The following is an 8,670-nucleotide window of genomic DNA, read 5'->3' on the forward strand; positions in this document are numbered from 1 at the left end:
CCGGGACGGGCCATTTAGCAAGTTTCACGACCCTTCCAAAAAAAATAATAACGCGCTAGTTGCTTTAGGCGCGCCTTTAATAATGTTATCTCCTTAAACTCGGGTGCACATTTATGTGACCCAAATCCAAATCTCAACGGAGTCGAAATGTGTCTCTAGTCACGGGCGCATTGATTGTGGCGTGGCCCGAGATGCATTTCCATGACGTTGCAAATTCCTTTAAAAAATAAGAATGAGATGAGCCTCGTCGAATAAAAATACAAATTGCGGGGCCCTCAGTAAATACTTGTTTTAAATTACTTAGAATTCAGGAGGGCCGCTTAGTGGATTTCGTGGCCTTCCCAAAATAATAACGCGATAGTCTCTTTAGGCGCGTGTTTAATAATTTACTTTCTTAAGCTCGGGTGTGCATTTCATGCGACCCAAATCCGATCCCAAAACATCAAATAAAATGTGTTCCGGATTATGGGCGCACTTCATGTGACGTAGTCCAAAGACGTGTTTTAAATGATGTTCACATTTCTTTTAAAAACAATAATAGTAAAGCGGTTAAAAGATAAATTTGCACATAAGTTCATATTGTATTAAAAATCAGATAAATAAGCCAAATATAACAGTTGAGCGACCGTGCTAGAACCACGGAACTCGGGAATGCCTAACACCTTCTCCCGGGTTAACAAAATTCCTTATCCGGATTTCTGGTACGCAGACTATAATATAGAGTCATTATTTCCTCGATTCGGGATTAAAATTGGTGACTTGGGACACCCTAAATCTCCCAAGTGGCGACTCTGAAATAATTAAACCAATCCCGTTTCGATTGTCCTTTAATTGGAAAAAACTCCCCCTGCGCCCCTTCGGGTGCGGAAAAAGGAGGTGTGACACCTACCACATAATATCCCATGCTCAAAATTAAATCTGTAGACCCCAAATCACCAAAATTCCCAAATCATTCCAACTCTCCTTAAGGTGCGTAGTCATCCTACCACCAAGCCCATATGCAACTCCGCCACTCTCCCACTTTGGGCAAACTTGCTTCTTTAATCAACTACTCGACCTGCGCTTCTTATACTTGACCTTCTAGAAGTTTTAAACACCGCCTGCCACTTCACACATGTCCTTCCTCATACTTTGCTGCTCAATTGTTGCCTTAAATAAAATCTATCTTCGTAGCACTTGAACCCACAAATCGTTACTAACTTTAAACCTTTCCGAAGATCATCTTTCTTGAGCCGTCAACACTAGGAACACTGATTCCATCCTGAACCGCCGCACCCCGCGCTCTCTAACCGTCGCTTCTTCAATACTGACCCGCAATATCCTGCTCCAAAGGCAATTGTAGAAGATCATAACACCGACGAACTTAGTACATTCAATAAGGACAACGACACCTCATCATAGAAGAAAACTCCACCACGCTCGCAAATACCGAGTCTTGTTACCCTATCAACCCAAACCTGAACACTCTCAGCTCGATTGCCTTTCCCCTGTCGGGAATAAAATACCGGATCTCTAGATCATGCACTGAGTAAACCTCCCTTCAAGTCATTCACTGCCCTGACATATAGGCAAACATCCTACCATCATAACAATACTGCAGAACAATCATTCATAAGAATCATGGCAACTTACGCCTAGCCTCAGAGCTCTCAAAAGTACCGCCACTGAGCTGAAACAATAGAATATCCTTCCACAAGGCGACGATAATAGCTCAAACAACCCCGTAGAGAGAAACACCCCGCACCACATTCGTAGTACCATTACAATCCTTAAATTCTCGATTTGTAACCAGCGGTTCGCGTCGCGTAAGATTGATTAGAAAGGAAATAAGGGCCTAAACCTCAAGGAATCAAATCGCACAATGAGGAATCAAGAAGGGAAGTACTCCTAATAGCCCTGTAGCCTCCCAGGGATAAGTAAAGACGTCTCCGTACCGATCTGCAAGACTATTAGAATTGCTCATGACTCGTGAGACCTAAGGGAACCTAGTGCTCTGATACCATGTTATCACGACCCAAAATCCACTAAGGGTCGTGGTGGCGCCGGACACCATTATCAGGCAAGCCAACACTAAATAACTAGTAACTTCTCGTTTTATGACTTATTAAAATTGTTCCTTTTATACATTAAACAATAGATAATGAAATTCATTGAGATAAGGAAATGTCTTTAACTAATTTAATATTGAACAATCCTATAACCATCCCAGAACCCGGTGTCACAAGTGCATGAGCTATATCTAGGAAGCAATATAATACAACATCCATCCCCGATACAAATTGGATAGAAAGTAAATACAAAAAAAATTCTGAGAGAGACTCTGCCGGCTACAGGTCACCTCGAGAAGTGCAGCTCACCTGAGTCTCTATATCAACCATGCAGCTATGCCTGCTAGGCCACTAGAAATGCATGTGCCTGTGCAACAAAAATGTACAACAAGTGTAGCATGAGTACGAAAACAACGTGTACTCAGCAAGTATCCTGTCTAATCTCGAAGAAGTAGAGACGAGAGGTCAACTTCGACACTTGTTAGTGGTCCAATAATAACATAGTAAAAATGTGAGAAAATCATGGATTTATATAGCAGTTATAACTCATAAAGCCGGAAAGCGGGTAAACACCTTTTCAAATAATAAAGGATTTCCAAGATTTACTTTTCATTATCTTTATCAATTTATATCGAGCCAGGAAAGGCAAATATCAACATTTATAATTCTCAGGCAGGCCATACAAGCATGCGCATATCATGCCGAGGTCGTACGACCCGATCCAACAGAAATGTAAATTGTGCACTGCCGAGGGTTGAACAGCATGAACCATAAATGCATCTATTACCCCGCTCGCAAATTATCCATGCGACGCGATCAACATAAAATAAACAAACACCATGCTCGCGAATCATACATGCGACGCAGGTACACATAGAATCACATATTCAAATATTTAATCAAGACTTCATTAGGGAACTACTATCCGAGGAAAATCCAAATTCTCTTTTATTTAACGATTTAAGAAAAATGAAGCTTAATCCTTTTAGAAATTCATTTACCAATTCGATAGAATTTAAGCAATTCAAACCGTCAATAGGATTACAAATATTTCCAAGTACAGCATACTTTTGGGTCCTAGACTACCCGGACAATAGCATAATAGTAGCTACGCACGAACTCTTGTCACCTCGTGCGTACGTAGCCCCCACAAAAAGGAGCACATAACCAATTATTTTACCTGTGGGACAATTCCCTCCGCTCCGAAGATTCATAACCAGCATTCCACGTTCTTCCGAAGACTCGAATCAAAGCACAATGCTCCAAAACTAGACAATAATTATGCAAATCCATTAATATATGTTCAGTTACTCATTACAATTCAATTATAACAATTCCTAACCCCGATCAAAAAGTTGACAAAATTGCCCTCGAGCCCATGTGCCCGGATTTCGAAGATAAAGTTTACCCATGAACTCCCGAACTCAAATATATGATTTTCTCTTAATTTCATACCCAAAGTCGTGGTCAAATTCTAAGAATATCAATTTTCTAAGTTTTCCCTCAAACCCCAAGTTTCTACAAATTTCATGCTCAAATCCATACATAATCAATGTATTTAACTTAAGATAGGTGGGAATAATTTACCTTATCTTTGATAATGAAAATCCCCTCTTGAAACCCTCCAAGATTCGCCCAAGCCAAGAAAATATGAGAGAAAATGGCCAAAACCCCGATTTTAAAACACTCACTGCCTCTAGCACTTTCCGCACCTACGGTCCCTTGACCGCTTCTGCGGTTCCGCAGGTGCGAACCACTCTACCACTTCTGCAGTTTCCTCCAGGCTCCCCTTTTCCGCTTATGCGCCTCAATCACCGCTGGTGCGGTCCCGCTTCTGCGGCTACATGACCGCATCTGCGGTCTCTTCTCTTCTGGTCAAAACCGCATCTGCGCCCTCCTAGCCGCTTCTGCGGCTCTGCTCCTGCGGCCAAACCCTCGCAGGTGCGGTTACACCAGATACCAGCAACTTCAGCCTTTCCAAAATTCCATTTTCGCTCTATTAACCACCCGAAATCCATCCGAGACCCTCGAGACCCCAACCAGTCCCAAAACACATTACGGACTTGCTCGAGGCCTCAAATCATATCAAACAACGCTAAAATCATGAATCGACCTCCAATCCAAGCCTTGTGAACTTTAGAATTTCAAACTTCAACTTTCGATGTTTAAACCTATCAAATCCCGTCCGATTGACTTCAAATTTTGCATGCAAGTCATATTCGACATTATGGACCTACTCCAACTTTCGGAATAGGATTCCAACCCCGATATCAAAAAGTCCACTTCTGGTCAAACTTCTCAAAACCTTCAAATTTTTGTCTTTAGCCAAATAACTTCAAAATACCCTACGGACCTCCGAATTCACTTCTGATCGTGCTCCCAACTCCCGAATCACCATACGGAGCTACTCCCAGACTCAGAATCCCAACTGGACATCGATAAAACTAAAATGCACTTCAACCCAAACTTATGAAATTTCTTCCAAAATGCTAACTTCCACAATAGGCGCCAAAACGGTCCTGGGTCATCCAAAACCCGATCCGGGCATATGCCCAAGTTTGAAATCATCATACGAACCTGCTGGAACCTTCAGATCCCGATTCCGAGGTCGTTTACTTAAAAATCCAACCCTAGTTAATTCATTCAACTTAAAGCTTCTGAAATGAGAATTTTAATTCCGAATCAACTCCGAACTTCCTGAAATTCAATTCCGACCACGCATATGTCACGACCCATTTCCATAATAGGTCATGATGGCGCTCGACACCCTTTCTAGGCAAGCCAACGCGAAAATATAATCAAATTCTCATTTTACTTTTTACCAAAAATAAGTGTAACAGATTTCTCAATTTTAAAGTTAAGGCCAGAAGCGATCAATTAGAGCATAAAGATGATTATACAACCCAAAAATAAATGTCTACTAATGTGTGTGCCAAGACCTGGTGTCACTAGATATGGGCAACTAGTAGAATATACAAAAGAATCACACTATCCTACTGTCCGAATCAGGATAGACAGCAAAAGAAAATACATAAGAAAGACTTCTTCAGGCTGCTGAACGGCATGGAAGGGAAGCAACTCACCATAGAAGTCTCGATTCTGCTCAAGGATGCGCACCAGACTGATAACCAGATACACCTGCCTCAGATCCTACACAATTAAGTATAGGAGTGTAGTGTGAGTACATAAACAACATGTACCCAGTAAGTATCCCGTCTAATCTCGAAGAAGTAGAGATGAGAGGTCGACTCGATACTTACTAAGGTCAAATAATATGAGAAGGAATTATAATAAGCAGGAATAACACAAGTTATTAGTATTAATAAGCATGGAACAACAATTCTTTTCCAAATGTTATCATGAGTGTCCATCTATATATTAAGTAAATATAAAGTCCAGTCCACAGAGAAAATGCTGAGCAAATCATGCACAAATAACACCGAGGGACGTACGGCCCGATCCAAAATAAAAATAAATTGTGCATTGCCGAGGGTTGAACGGCTCGAACCATAGATGCATCTATTACCCCGCTCGCGAATCACACGTGCGACGCGATCAAAAATAAATATAATCATCACAAACAGACAATAATGTATATCTGAGGAGTAGCTATTCACAAAAATTTCCCAAATTCTCTTTTAGGGGCCAAATAGAATAAGGTTCCCTCACTAGTTGCATTTACCTTAATAAATAATTTATACAACTCCGAATTCAACATCAAGTTACAAGAATATCATGTAGAGCATGCTTTTGGGCCCTAGACTACCCGAACTTAACATAATAGTCGCTACGCACGGACTCTCGTCACCAAATGCGTACGTAGCCCCCGCATATAATGGCAATTAATTCAATTATTTCACTTATGGGGACAATTCCCTCTTACAAGGTTAGAAAGGAGACTCACCTCGCTCCAAAGCGCACTTCCAAATATCAAGAACAAGTCCAAGCCCTCAATTCGGAGCCGAACAATCCCAAACTAGTTGAACGAAGTAAGAACTAGTCAATATAGACTCACAAGATCGAATTCTAGCTATTTAAGCAATTTCCCAACCATTAACACAAGTTTTCCTAAATTTCGACCCCGGGCCCACGTGCCCGGATTTCGAAATTTTTTGAAGGAAGTTTTTCTCTACAATTTAAGGATCAATAATATATGATTTCTAGTTTATTCCATAACACATTTCGTGGTTAAATCTAAGTTTTATTAAAACCCTAGGTTTTTGCTCTAACCCCATGATTTCACCTTAATACTAGTGTTTAATCTACTTAAGATAGTGATATTAAACTAGAAATGGATAGCACACACTTACCTCAAGGTGCTAGGTGAAGTCCTTCTCTCAAAAGCTCCCAAATCGCCCAAAGGAGGAGTGAAAATGTGATTAAAATGACTTAGAACCCGTATTAAATGAACCTCACTGCCCAGCGATTTTCGCATCTACGGTCCCGCATCTGCGAGAATGAGACCGCATCTGCGAAAAAGGGGAGAGAAGGCTGGGACCGCTTCTGCGGTCTGAAGGCCGCATCTGCGGAGCCACTTCTACGGCTAAGGAGCCGCATCTGCGGTTCCTGGCCTGGCCTGCCCCGGGCCGCTTCTGCGATGCACGGACCGCTTCTGTGATGTACGGACCGCTTCTGCGGTCTTGTACCTACGGTCCACAAACCACAGGTGCGGTTATGATAGAAGAAACAACCTTCAGCCCTTTTCTCAAATTTTCCACTTCACTCGAGCCTTGTCCGATTAACGCTCGGGGCTTTCGGGCCCCACCCGAACATACTGACAAGTCTGAAATCACGAGATGGACCTATTCGAACCTTCATAACACCCGAAACAATGCTAAATCTCGGAATCACCCCCTAAAACCAAATGAATCAAATTTATGAACTTCAAGTTCTTAATTTTCCTCTAACAGGCCAAAACGCCCTAAAACTACTCGGATTGACATTAAATTTTATGGGCAAGGCTTAAATGATATTTCGAACCTGTACTAGGCTTCGGAATCAACATACGATCCTGATACCCATGAAATCAATCATAACTTAGTTTCTTTAAATCCTTAAAACTTCAAATGAACAATTTCTAATAAAAATTCATTACTCGGGCTAAGGACCTCAGAATTCGATTTCGGACATACGCCTAGGTCCCATATTTTCCCACAGACCCTCCGGAACCGTCAAATCACGAATTCGGGTCCGTTTGCTCAAAATGTTGACCAAAGTCAAACTTAATCTTTTAAGAGAATCTTAAGGATTCAAATGGGCATATTTCACTCAAAATTCTTCCAACTCCCAAACCAACCGATCCCGCGAGTCGTAAATTAGCTAGAGCAAGCACGGGAAGTTTTACTTAAGGGAATGGGGTTCCAAAAGGTAAAACGACCGGGTGGGTCATTACATTCCACTTCTTAAATAAACATTCATCCTCGAACGGACATAGAAAGTACCTGAACTGCTGAATAAATGGGGGTATCTTCTTCGCATGTCCTCCTCGGACTCCCAGGTCGCCTCCTCGACCGGTTGGCCCCTTCACTGGACCTTCACTGCAGAAATCCTCTTGGACCTCAATTGGTGATCCTGTCTATCAATAATGGTGACTGGCTCCTTCTCATAACCCAAACTCTCATCCAGCTGGATAGTACTGAAGTCCAACTCATGGGATAGGTTGGCATGATACTTCCGAAGCATTGGTACATGAAATACTGGATGAACTACCGATAAGCTGGGGGGTAAAGAAAGCTCTTAGGCAACCTCCCCAACTCGCCTCAACACCTCAAAGGGGCCAATAAACCTTAGGATCAACTTGCCCTTCTTCCAGAACCTCATGATGCCCTTCATTGGTGAGACTTTCAAGAGAACCTTCTCGCCAACCATAAAGGATACATCACGCCTTCTGATCCGCGTAACTCTTCTGTCTGGACTGAGCTATTCGAAGCCTTTCCTGAATCAACTTTACCTTATCCAAGGCATCCTGTACCAAATCTGTACCGTATAACCTAGCCTCACCGGGCTCAAACCACCCGATAGGAGAACGACAATGTCGACCATATAAAGTCTCGTATGGAGCCATCTCTATGCTGGACTAATAGTTATTGTTGTATGCAAACTCCGTAAAGGCAAGAACTGATCCCACTGCCCTCCAAAGTCAATCACACATGCTCTAAGCATATCCTCTAAAATCTGAATTGTCCGCTCCGACTGCCCGTCGGTCTGAGGATGGAATGTTATGCTAAGCTCTACACGGGTCCCCAACTCACTCTAACGGCTCTCCAGAAATGGAAAGTGAACTGAGGGCCTATGTCTGATATGATGGAAACCAGCACACCGTGCAACCGGACTATCTCCTGAATATAAATCTGAGCATACCTCTCTGCTGTATAAGTAGTCACCACTTGAATGAAGTGAGCCGACTTGGTCAACCTATCCAAAATGACCCATACTAAATCAAACTTCCGCAAAGTTCGTGGCAACCCAACTACGAAATCTATGGTGATGCGCTCCCACTTCCACTCTAGGATAGGCATCTGCTGAAGCAGGCCACCCGGCCTCTGGTGTTCATACTTGACCTACTGGCAATTCAAACATCTAGCTACATACTCCACTATGTATTTCTTCATTCTTTGCCACT

This window comes from Nicotiana tabacum, chromosome 3, assembly GCF_000715075.1.
Source record: "Nicotiana tabacum cultivar K326 chromosome 3, ASM71507v2, whole genome shotgun sequence".
NCBI lineage: Eukaryota > Viridiplantae > Streptophyta > Magnoliopsida > Solanales > Solanaceae > Nicotiana > Nicotiana tabacum.